The sequence below is a fragment of the Melitaea cinxia genome, chromosome 15 (assembly GCF_905220565.1).
Source record: "Melitaea cinxia chromosome 15, ilMelCinx1.1, whole genome shotgun sequence".
Lineage (NCBI taxonomy): Eukaryota > Metazoa > Arthropoda > Insecta > Lepidoptera > Nymphalidae > Melitaea > Melitaea cinxia.
The window spans coordinates 9,948,652-9,962,881 of NC_059408.1; the positions used below are offsets into that span (position 1 = coordinate 9,948,652).

Sequence of the window (14,230 nt, forward strand, 5' to 3'; positions counted from 1 at the left end):
TTTGGATCATTGATTGTTTAAAGGTAATGTATAAAATAACAATTCACCTACCTTTTTATAAGAAAACGACTTGATATTATCCCTCGGCAATGCTTACTATTTTTAGGGGAATAGCACTTTTACTAATAAAATATAAAAAAAGTCCGAGAATCCTTAAGAAAATACGAATGTTAGTTAAAAACACAAATTGTTTCCACTGTTATCACTACGTTCAAACTTGTAAAAATCAATCACAAGATCCGTTCAAGTCAGTACCACTGAACATTGAATATCCATTCCATCACTGGGGTTGAGATAGAGCGAGCGAGCTTAAAGCTGAGCATGCGCGTGTGCAGGCCGGCGTGGCATCGCGTTATCAGCGCGAGCGGCGCGCCGCGCGACAACAACAGAACTTGAGAGCCGATCTCAATAATAACAAGAAAAGAAAACGGTCCAGTTTCAGCGAGGCTTCCGGATGGCTCGGACGGGGCGCGGCTGGTGTCTCGCTCGCACGCCCTACGCTGTCTCACTCCCTCTCCCTCTAACGGTACTCGAGGTTTGAACGATAGCGCAGTCGCGGGCGCAACACGGCCCCGTGCACATCGTCGTAGGCTTCGACCGTCACGATCCCGTTTTTCGTTTTTTGACATCGCTAGCCGATATGGTTGTGACTGGTTGGACGATTGCATGGTTGATAAGCTGTTTGTGCAAGGCTCTTTTATTAATGCAATATGAAGTTTCAATATAAACCTACCTTAGGTATTGAATATATTTCAATATATTATATTTAATTTATATTAGACAAGAGTCCAAGAATATGAAACGATTGTTCGTTGATGTCTTTTGTATGAGTGAAAATTTTTATTTATTTTTTTACAAAATATCTCTATTAATACTTCTATACAGTTTATTATTATTTATTATATTTCGAATTAAATTATGGTTACATTTTTGCAGCCTAGCTTACGTATTTTGTAATTTCCAGTCTTGCGTCTTCCGCTTCCTCACGTGTTTGAACTTTGTTCGTTATATATTGTCTGTTCAGTTTTACTTTACCATTCATAAATCTCTAAGATAGTGCTTTTCGACTATTTTAGAGGATTCGTTACAGTTCCATTATATGCACTTAATTCTCAATTAGTTATTAACTGTATACTTAAAATCTACAAAATTGTAGTATAAAAAATATGACTTACTTAATAAGCGATTCTTAAAAATCGATAAGTGTCGTAATTTTCGGTATAAGCAAATAAATTGGTTTTGATTCAATAAAAAAGCGGTTGAAGCAACCAAACAGTGAATTACTGGTCCACGGCCTCGGGCCTACGCAGATGCCTTGTTAACGAATCAAGTCATGACATTAAATCATATTCGCAGGAATCGTATGAAATTATAGCTTATTTAAAATTTCAAAATAAGAACAAAATGTAATTTTCAAGATGAAAGCTTTTTAAATTTCGGATATTATTATAGGAATCGGTTAGTAAGAGTAAGGACTGATTTGGAGTGATTGTAAATTAGGCATTATCGTAACTCTACACACATACATATCTCAAAAATAAAATCGTATCAATAATGTTAATGTCAGTTTTGCTAACTCATAAATAGTTTTGACTTCACTTTATTACATATACTTTTTATTGTTATTAGACTATTTTTTTCCATTCATTTAATTTCATTTAATTTAATTTAGTTTTTTGATTTAAAGCCACTATTGCCTACTTTTTTAACCGAATTAAAAAAAAAAAAAAAAAAAAAAAAAAAAAAAAAAAAACAAAAACTAAAATCAAAATCAAAATCAAAAACAGCTTTATTTAAATATTCCCCAAGAGCACTTTCGAATCGTCATTTTGCAAATTAAAACTTTAAAAATAAATTATTATTTTTGTAAAAGTAAAGCAAGCGAAGTAAGCACACGTTGCTATACAATACAATAATACAATAAATACGTAAATCAATAAATATTGTTATAATATTTTGATAACTATGTTTAAATGTAAGTAAAAACTAAAAATCTATTTGGCTTTGCTTGAGGCCATGGATTTGGTAATAATCATAGCTATATGCATACACAAGAACATTGTGTTATCTATACGTACTCTTAAAGAATGTACGGCTTACTGACTGATCGATTCATCATGAAGTCAAGACACTTGAACTTTGGCCAACAGGTTTTTTTGAATATATGTACGTATACAAGTGTGAACGAAACACGAATTAGCCTGTAACTTCCACTGATGAGCAGCGGCCTTTTTCTCCATGTAGGGGAAGGCTCAGAGCTTAATCCAACACGCTACCTGACTACGGATTGGCGGATACATTCTCTACTATGAGTAAAGATCGTTATCAGGTGTATGTGATAACAAAACAACAGGAAACGACTGCTTAGCGTGCTCTTCGAGACACGGTGGGGAGACTCACGAGGATAGACAACCAGATGGGAAAAAAATATTTGTATAAATACAAAAATCCATCCCGAGCGGGAATTGGATCAGAATTTAAAATTACGAAACCGCAAAATTGTAAGGGTTGTATAAGGGATAATTTTTTAACGGAAGCCACTTAAATCTTCTTATTATAGTATAGTATTTATATATACAGTAGTAATAGTAGTAAAAGTAGTGTATAGAGTTCTACTAATTTTGACTCCGCGTAAAACTTTATTTTATTAAAGGCGACTTACTTGCGACCTAACGACCGCTGCGCTAGCGCAAAGCAATTTTTCTCTAACTTAATATAACATACATACATATATATTAGACTCTCCGTTATATATTTTGTTATAAAGGTAAGCGTAGTTATTGTTGTAGTAGGACAAGTTCTTTGATGAGTCTCTGAGCTATTTACTATTTTTATTATTTACCTTATATTTAATTTTAAATTACAATCAAATTATTAAAAAAAAACCTATAATTTTATAATATTCATTTATTTGCTTAGTTCTTTAGTTCCGTCAAATTAATTTACATAAATAAAAAGGAATCACTAAAATATACAAATGCGCATATATTCCGAGTCGTCCCGATTGTCCCGCAACGTTTGTACAAAAGAATAAAATGAAAAAAAATAATGCGGTGCTACGAACTTCATCGAGTTAGCTATAGGGATATAAATGTCCCAAGCAAAGTTTGTCAAAATGTGTATCATCGGAAAATGAACGCGGCATTCGTATTTAATCATATCGTTCTTCTCATAAATGTTAAATTAATAAAATAAGTTTTTGTTAAAAATAATATTAAATTAGTTATTAATAGATGAAATTAACGCATGCACATTATTAATAAATTATTTAAGAAAGCTTGCATTGATATTATGGATTTCATTAACGGGAATTAGTCTATTCTGTACTTAATTAAAGTGTAAATAATATATCAATTTTAATAATGTAATTTAATTTTTACGAGTAATCAAGTTTATAAGCTTAAAATACATAAATTTGTAATCTTAAGTGAGACGTTTTAACTGCTCGCGGGTTTGTATATGGTAAAAGTAATTATTATTCCGTCCATCATGTATGAAAAATTATTCAGTGAAAATTCAGTGTTTAAATTAAAATATTAGGATATACGTTCACGTAAAACAAGTTGAGTTCGCTATACCTTTATGTATATATCTGACTCAAAATTAAGGCAATTACTAGTTAAAATTTGTAGTAAAAAACTAAAGTCTGATTATCTTATACACAGTGGTATAAATACAACATGATTCGCTTAAAATAAAATACGTTGTCTGAGATCATCAGTGATTCTTGATAATTGAATATAAACAGTCGATCATTCAAGTGAATTTAAAGTGATAAGAATCATAAAAAACTACTGGTACTTTTTGATCATGCCCCAGTATTTATTTGGGATTCCAAATAAAGTTGAAATCAGAGCTGAATAGTTAGATGATACACACGCCATTGTACGCCAAGACCTAAAATAGTAGAAGACTTTTACGAAGATCAAAATGGCAGTATATACTAGTAATATAGTATTTAACTACATCGTATATATCTATTTTAATATTGTCTTAACTGCATTTATATTATGCACTGCATATATATTTAGACTCCAAATGGAAATTTAACAATAAATATTTACGAGTTTATTGGCTAAGTCATCAAAGTAAAAAGTATGTTTTAAAATTTATTTAGAGAACATGCTATTTAATTACACTTTATATGGTGTATCTACTACAATTAATATGCTAAAAACATAATTACATTGACGATGAATGACAAAACTACTGATTCATTATCGTTGAGCTTATCCTACGAGTAGTATAGGTTACATATAAGAAACTTATAAAGTAAGTTACTTTGCTACGCAAACAACAAATAAGAAAAAAGTTTATATTTTATATGTCGAGGGGTAAATTAAAATGTTGACAGTTCGTTTTTACAAGTCCGTCTCTTTGAACAATGATGTATGAAAATATATTTGCAGATCGTTCATTACAAATAAAAGGAAAAATACGTTTTAATGTAATCTCTTAGGGAAGCTAAGACAAATTAAAGCTAGGTGTTTTTTATATTACTTTAGGTATCTAAAAAACATTGTTATGTCATCTATTCTTACGCGAGCAAAGTCACCGTTTCAGCTTTTTATAAATAAAACGTTTTTATGTTAAACAATCAACGTAAAGTTTATTGAAAAAAATTACGAAATATACACATAAATTTTCCATTGCGCTTACAAGAATGCGATGGTCGCATTTTAATAATACGACCATGATTGCCTTGCAAATTTACTTGTTAAATATATTGAATACTTCTGTAATAAAGTAACTTACGGCTATAAACGTAAACATTACTATATTCTGATCCCTCTTTATATAAATATTTCGAGCTTTGTTTTGTTATATTTTCAAGTATTTAGTGTAATAATAATCATTTCAAATTAATTCAGAGCTCGCTTAATCTTTAATATCAATTATATTAAATAGCCGGCAAATGTCGGTAAGATTTTTTATTTCAAGTATATTCCTTTGTATTTTTTTTCTATTACTATTTTTTTTACTTATTTGTTGTTTTATTTATCCTAGCTTACATTATCGTTTCAGATGTTGCAAGTTAAGATAAATAAAACAAGAAAGTAAAATGCAAAGCTTTTTGAAAATATAAATTCATACTTATTTTGTATACAATTTTTCCGCTACATTTATTTCGTTATCATTGCTGTTTTTATCGTTAAAATTATTGCGTACGTGACTAAATGTTTAAATTATATTCAAAATAGTAATTTAATTAATTAGCAAGAAAGAATAAATACATAAAATAAGCGATAATCATTTGTCGAAGTTTAAAATTTTTTTTAATAATATTTAAGCTTTTAGTATATATATTTGTCCAACCCAGCCCATAATTAGTATCTAAATTTTATTTATCGGCTAGTAAAGAAAGATTATCATAATTGTTTAAATATAAATGTAGTACAGTGTTTCCTCAATTTTATTATTACTTATATAAAATATGTTCATTTTTACTATACATTTAAAAATATAGAATAAATTTAAAACTCATAAAACTCTTAATTAATGTCCTGTTATAACGTGTGCCGGTCGTAAAATTTTTAATCATAGCTAGACGTTCCTCGTGGTTATGCCTGTTTATCTAAAGAAATTAATTATAATATATAGGATGAGAGATCTGTGCTCTAATTGTTAATACCTATCATTAAAACTCTGTGCTTTAATCAAATATTAATTTCAAATTTTTGGCTTATCTTATTGTTATAAAGTATAGATACATTTTGAGATAAGTATTAGTAACATTAAGGACGAAACTGTGTCTTAGTTTATTTGTGTTCGTTTACAAGAGCTTTTTACGGCGAACTCGACTAGGGTGGTGGAAATTCGGCATGGTAATCTGTGGTAGCCTGTGATGTCTTGGTTTGGTACATATAAAAAACGAAACTATTTATAAAACAGGTCATAATAACTACATCATATCGAACCCATACTACTATAACTACAACGTATAAAATACGAGTTAAAAACCAAAAAGCACATACGCAAACTCTCACTTGACTATATACACAATGTAATTTATCATACATACATACATGCATATTAAGGTTTCTTGCACTATATGCAAATTTCTATTCGTATTTTGATAACGGTCCCGTTTGAACTACAGCGAGTTATAATTTAAGTTCCTGTTTATATAAGACATTATATAAGTTATAGACAATAATAGTTTCATGGGCACTTTTTATGTAAAATGTTGTGTTCTATTTAAAGGTTACAAAGAGCAATATAGTTCTTGGAAATTCAAGTTTAATAATTTAAATATATAATGACACAGAAAAGCTGTGTGTACTTCTATAAGTGACGAGTTCACCATAAACTATTTTTCCGAATATTTGAACCCTATATGTTGATATTTAATAAGTCGTAATAAAAATAAATTACTAAAATAAATAAAAGCATTATGATCTACGTTTAAATTATTTCTTTTAGCCTATTATCACATTTCAGTATGACTAATTTTGTATTAACAAACGCTCTGGTGTAGTTTTGTACGTGCGCATTGTGGGCGCCTAAAGCCATCAGTTTGTGGGTTTGATTCCCACTCGGGATGGTTATTTAACTCGGGATGGATATTTACGTATATGTATTTATACAAATAGTACCTTCCGGTTTGGATGTCTATCCTTGTGCGTCTCTCTACCGTGTCTCGGAGAGCACGTTAAGCAGTCGATCTCGGTTGTTATCAGTCGGTCCCAGTTGTTATCACATACACCTGATAGCGATCTTTACTCATTGAATATGTGCGTCAACCCGCAGTGGAGCAGCATGGTTAAGCTCTGATCCTTCTCTTACACGGAGGAAGAGGCCTATGCCCAGCAGTGAGATATTACAGGCTAAATCGTAATCGTCATATTTGCAAACGGCATTTATATATTATATATATTATTTATACATATTATACATGATAACGATTTAATATTATGTGGTAAATATTTTACATAAAAACCATATCGGCCTCAAAAATTTAATAACTTATATAATATAAGGTGTTTTTAAATTGCAAACACTTTTCACCATAAATCATCTTTCAAACGCACCTTGGCACCTTCGCGGTTACAAAAACGTAATTTAAAACTGATTCGATGGTCGTAGAAAAAAATCTATTATAACAAACAAGAAGACTTGCAAAAGAGAAACCTGCTTCAATTTGTAATTTGCGGTAATCGATTACGCAAACAAAAATTTAACCAGTAGTTAGTAGTTAGTTTTTTTTCCTTTTATTTTATCACGTGAATTACAAAAAAATAGTATTGGGCTTATTAAACCACGTCAATCAAAACTGGCGAGACGGATCAGCGTCAACCTGAAGTTACGAATGACTTTGAGTCAGTCGGTGCGTTAGTGTTTTCGTATAATTTTCTCGTTTATTTTATTCACCATCTATAAGGTGTAAGAAATCGATTTTAGTGATAAGGCCGCCATTGCACATTTGTTGTTTATTTCTTCCCATCGCATCTTTTACTCGATTTATTTATTACAACCATGTTGCAAAATCTTTATACATATTTGTTATCTTTTCTCAAACAAGTCAAATTCACATTATCGCAATGCCATAACAAGGTTGTTTTATAACGATACAAAAAGCGGTCTAATTATTAAATTATTTTCTTATCAAAGGAATGAACGAGGCTTTTCATAAAAGGAAAAACATTTTGAGTCATCATTTTTTTAATCTGTATAAGGTTGGATACTCTATTAGCTCACGACACGTTTTTTTTAATACGATAACATATAGAGATCATTGCAAAAAAGTCCTTAGACGTATTTAGCTATAACGTTCAAGCCTCGTGAAATAGATCTAAATGAGTCGCCTCGATTGCGCAGTAGCGCGTATAATAGTGTAGGCATCGACGTTTTAACAGGGCGTGGTCCCCAAAGACCTTAGAGAACGGATGTAGCAGCCTCGTTCGAGCCGCTGCCACCATTCCAGATCGACGGTTGAAGATAACCGCATCTGAAATAAAAAAAATCACTTGAGTGAAAAGGTCAGACTGTTGCGTCGAAATTAAAGTCTGATATAATAATCATTACCGTCACAATCGATACGGACACATGACCGGCAGAATAAGTATTATGACAGTTTAAATCTGGAAATAAAAGTTTCATTTACATTATGGTTTTGCTTTTCAATTTGATTCGACTTTCAAGAAAACGAAACGAGATATTCACGACTTATGTTCTTGTGTAATCCTAAATTTAAATGACTTACAAATTGTTATTATATTATTATGACGTAATTTTAATTGCTTGTTATTAAAATATATGCCATGTATTTTACGCCATTTTTTGTTATACTTTTATTGAACATAAACTTCTGAAACGTAAGTTTAAAAAATGTTTTACTTATTTAGTAACGAGAAATATTTTTAAAGTTGTCATGTTACATAGGTATAGTTTAGTAGTAGTTTAGCTACTGGTAATAAACTAAAAAAATATAAAACTATGGTATCTTGTCAATGGTATGCAATTGAGATAAGCCGTGACTCAAAAGGCGTAGTTTATTAATTATAATAAGCATCCGCCTGGACCAGCCGGAAAGGTACCAAGATCCGTAATGTTGGAGTGAACTGATTAAATAAATTATAATGTACCGTGAACTTATCACGGATATATATTACCATCAAATGTTTTGTTATAACGAGTTAAATTATGTAGCTTGAACAATAACGTATCTCTAAATTTTATGAAAGCAACTTAACAAACGGCAAAACTTTGATAGTTATATTAAGACAAAGTACGTTAAGTACGTATGTAGTTGTAGTCTACCTCTTTAAATTCCGTCTGTAGCTGTGTATTTTCGGTTGTATTGGTAGAAATATTTTTTAGTGACAAGCACACGTATTTACATTTGTTTCATGGCATGTATCTTTTATAAGAGTTTATGTATAAGTTGTTAAATAAATAAATAAGTACGCAACTTTGTATTGCTTTAATTTTAAGTATTTTTCGTTGATACCACGGTAATTAAAGTTGATACATTTTGGACTTATTACGCGAAACGAATAGTACTGCTAATTTTATATTTCATTTAGTTATCATCAAAATTATTTTTTGGAATATTTATTTAGCATTATATATATATATATATATATATATATATATATATATATATATATATATATATATATATATATATATATATATATATATATATATATATATATATACACTTATATTATTACACTTTCTTGCGATAACGATATATATATATATATAATATAGCAAATATTGAAATTAAAATCTGAATTTAATGTTTTTATACATCCTTTTCAATATGTGTTCATTATCTACATCACTTGATTAATATATAATTTAGTGCATTAACGTTTGTCACACTTTCAAATTTAATTTATTGTATGCATTTAAATAAATACATTCAACTGATTCTTTTTATCAAAATAATATTTAAAGTGCACATAAAATTTAATTTTATTCTATAATAATTTATCGTTACAACTAAAAAATAAAATATAATATCTATTTTAAGTAACTATAAATTCTCTAGTGAAATAACTTAAATTATAAAGGCATGTCTAAAAACATACGTATAAACACGCCTTCATTTAACAAGATCGTTCCTCAAATTTCAATAGTTGTAAATCAATGAGCGTCAGCATAAATCAACTTTAGGAATAGTTAGCTTGCAACTTGCATTTTAAATACATTCAAACCGTTTACGTTCATACATATGCGCCGTTTGATTGCATTTCATTACTTTGTTTTTTTTTTATATGGTATTTGTAAAGGAAAAATCCGTTAATAGACTAATAAGGATTTTACTGAATGTTTTAACGTCAGCATCCTTTATTGTTTTGTGTTGTAAATAGTTCAATAACTCGATGTTAGAAAATGAAAATCCGTCGATTCATATTTCGTATTAATGAGTGAACTACATAGAATTATAGTGATACAGATTTACGAGCTGTAATGCCATGGTATCCGTAATGGCACAATCGAATCTACCGATGCGGTTTGCATGCGACGCGGGGGGAAGGCGTGGTCGGCGCCGGCCGCTCGCCTTGACTCCAGCGTCAAGCATCGCATGATCTCTTAGCTTGCTGGATTGAGTACACTTGGTACTTTCTTGCATTTTCGTGCTATATGTCTATTTGTTTATCTGTGTAAGAATTAACTGTATATTACGTACTTAAAACAGTGCGTATAATTTATTATAAAATTTTATTTTTTGTCTTAAATATTTATGTATACTACAGTATTTGTAGTGCAGTAAGTCTTAACGCAAGTACATATAGTTTTTTATATTATTTTGCTTGCACATTTTTCGGGTTCTTTTTATAGCAGTCTGCTAATTGCTCTATAATTATTACTAATTTTTGTAGATGGCTAGATATTCCTATGGTTTAAATAAAAATAGCCAATTTTTTTTGATAAAACTCAGTTTGATTGAGTTGAACAAGACAATTATTAATGATGGTTAATACACAATAAGAGAATTAATAATAAATAAGTAGTTATAACAATCTATACATACGTATGTATAAAATATAATACGTATAAATACAATATATTTATATATTTTATCAGAATACATCACTTTTCTTAAAAACTTTAAATTCAACAAAAATACAGTTGAACTGTAACAAAAAGTTAAAATAAAATAAATAATGCAGCACTTATCTATCATTATGAAAATTGACTAACTAGAATCTAGTTTTTATAAATATAAGAAATTGAAAGTATAGTAATGATAATTGCGAATATAATACGTATAGAATAGTTAAATATGTATAAAAAAGGGTTCATTCATTTTGCTAACAGGACAACATAGAAATCAAACAACATAAAAAAAAAGTAAGTAAAAAAAAATTAAAAAAAAAAACCAAAGGAATAAAACAGCAAGTATTAAGACCGTTCAAACGGAGTGCAGAAGGAGTGAATGTGGCGACTGTGCAGTGGACGGGCGCGGTGATAACATGGCTTAGCCGTTATCAGCGCGGAATATATCTGTACCTGAATGCAACTAGCTCGCGTAATATCTATTACATGTTCCTACAACACTCGGCGATATTTATTCGTGGCTCTCTGTCCTGTATGTAGTTCGGTTGTGTAAGATACAACGTTAAAGTAACTGTATATGTTGACTTAGCACTTGATTCTATTCCTTAATGTTAGTTTTCTACTTTTCATATTTTTTCTGTGATTATAATGATAATAAATTAAAATTAATAAGTTATAATGAATTAAATAATTTGTTAACACACACGGTCATATGTTGCTAAGGTATGCAACTTAAATCACCATGTGCGGGGATCGAACCTGCAAGCGCCAGCGCAACAGCCACAAACCAGTGTTGTGACCATAGCGCCAATGCGTCATCTTAATTTCAAATAATACATGTGGTACACATGGTACAAATAAATACAATGTAACCACCTAACACTCTTGTAGTAGAAAGTCAGTCCTGTCAATATATTCTTTAAAATATCCGATTTTTAGTTGTCAAATATTTTAATTTAAGTGACATTAAATTAAAACGACATTCTAATTTATTTTATTATCATATGGCTTAAAAGCTTTTAAATATAGTCATATAAAATTTTCCACTACACTACACCTCTATATGTTACACTTCATCTTTTATGCAAATTGTATTCAGATATAATAACTCAAAACCAACAATTACTATTATGACGTAATTTAAAGGGAACACGTATACGAATTGGTTAACATCATATAAGAGTAATTTTAATACATAATTTTATCATTATATATGGTCAAGAAACATTATCAAACCACTTATATGCTAATACGGAATATACGACTATAAATTAATCTAAAAAAATAAATTACACTTACAATATCCAAATCGAGACCGAACTAGAAATTGAAAAGTGGGCTTACTGAAAATTTGCCGCCCTTACCAATATTTTTTTTTACCATAGCAACTTAGCATACTCATTGCAAGCACATTTTTCATTTTGTTTACTAACTGACCTCAATAAAGTGGAAGCGATTTGAATTTTTTTTGTCACTAAAAAAATTGTGATGATTTTGTCCCTTTCGTGTGGCGCCCGGGGCCATGCACCCCCCAGCACCCTCCACGGTACGCTACTGAGTAATCACGATCGTCTAAAACTTAAAAAAACCAACAACTTCAAAATTTAGTTATTTTAATTATTAATAATGATGTAAAAATACTTTCCATCATTTTGCATTACTAGACACACATATACAAGTACACACAGTAACTATAAATATCATCCTCGTAACACGACCACATGGTCTCGTAATTAAATAGAAAAAAAAGAATAACCATTTTCTCATATTAATTAATTAATTATTAGAATGAGCTTGAAGACAATTAAAGCGATAATATACGAGTTGATTTAAACTTGTATGACATTTATGTAATAGCTTATATCTCACATATATTATTTTAAGATTAATATTTATACGTCATGTGGCACGGCTTCCGCAACTGATAGGCCAATCGTTTACATTTACATTTATTAAGACCACCTCACGTAGATAATGACAAGGGAAGACACTGAGATCTAGATCGACGAATAAGGAAAGACCGCGTAAGACATACGTGTAACTAATTATTCGTTCGTATTGATTACAACGTACACTCGGCTACTCAAGTTTTTACTGTTAAAAATAAAACATTCTTTATTTTTCTACTTTTTACAATTTATGCTATACAATAACGTAATAAAAGTAGGTATGTTTTATTAGTAGTAGTTAGTAATCGTGTCCTGTATAGGAGCATAATTCTCTACCCTAAATTATTTAAAAAATATTTTGTATCATTTTAACAATCTATCAAACCGAAACTAGCAATATGTGCTTTTAAAGATCGATGTGTAGTATTTACCGCCAGATATTGTGTATGTTTATTTAGTTATAAACAAACAATAGCAACAATTATAGTTCGTATACATAGTATAATAGTCAGAAATTATAGAGTCATATCGTGATATTTTGTAGTATCTATACTAATATTATAAAGCTGAAGAGTTTGTTTGTTTGTTTGTTTGAACGCGCTAATCTCAGGAACTACTGGTCCGATTTGAAAAATACTTACAGTGTTAGATAGCCAATTTATCGAGTAAGGGTTTAGGCTATATATTATCACGCAAAGATCAATAGGAGCGGAACACCAATGAAGAATATTTCAAAATTGGGAGTTTTTTTCCTTTTGAATAAAGTAAACAGTTAAACTTTCTCAAAAATCACGTATAGCAGAATTGTTCCTTTTTAAAAGTTCCACGCAGACGAAGTCGCAGAAGCTAGTTGTTAAATAAAATTAGATCGAGTTTTGAATTTTTGTGATTAGCTCGTTAAAATAAACGTACAAACTTATTTTATATTTTATCATGTTTAAACATGTTGTTTGCACTCTAAGAAATATAAATACAGCTTATTCATATAAATGAATTTGAATAATAATTGAACATTGATGTTAAAAGATTACAGGTGACGCGACAATTAAACAGATCGAACGAATGCCGACGTGTCTCATGTTTAAAACACGCCCAACGACAAATTAGTTTTCATCGCTTGTATTATAGCATAAATACCTAAGAAAATATGTCTATAATTATATAAATTAATTATTTATCAAGGCTTACATATGATTGTTAACGACACAATAACTAACATCGCCTACGCCGCATTGAGCGGAATTGTTAATAAGCGTACGCTACAAATTTAAGCATCTCGACATGAATTACAGTGTATATGGTGGTAATGGTCTGCGTTTTGTTCAATACTGACTATTTCGTACGGTTTCCATTACATTAATATTTATTAATATTCATTAAGATTAATAAGTTGCTTTAGGACATACTAAAAATCATAAAAACTATATTTTATAAAATATTGCTTAAACTTAAAAATAGTCGCTTACAGAACATGTTGACAGAATGCACTATTATTTGTGACAGTACATTCTGATAATCTTATAGGTATATAAAATTCTCGTGTCACAATGTTATTTATCACACTCCTCCGAAACGGCTGGACCGATTTTTATGAAATTTTGTGTGCATATCGGTCTGAGAATCGGCCAACATCTATTTTTCATACCTCATAAGTTATGGAGGGGGGGGGGGGGGGGATTAAGGGGGTTAAATAACATATATGGCAACACGGGTCTGCGGTCTTTGGGGTCAGCTAGTAATTTATATATTTTTATTTATGATAAATAATATTTTGTCAATAATTTTGCATTATATGTATTTAAAATTCTTTATTTTTTTTATATATCTTG

General features: G+C 30.0%; 1 long non-coding RNA gene across 1 annotated transcript; it reads right to left on the reverse strand.

The window, feature by feature from the left end:
- Positions 1–7,644: 7,644 nt before the first annotated feature.
- LOC123660727 lies at positions 7,645–11,894 on the reverse strand. The gene is made up of 3 exons (XR_006744238.1): positions 11,812–11,894; positions 8,026–8,081; positions 7,645–7,948 (listed from the first exon to the last, which is right to left on the reverse strand). It is a non-coding gene; the product is annotated as an uncharacterized LOC123660727 (long non-coding RNA).
- Positions 11,895–14,230: the final 2,336 nt, after the last annotated feature.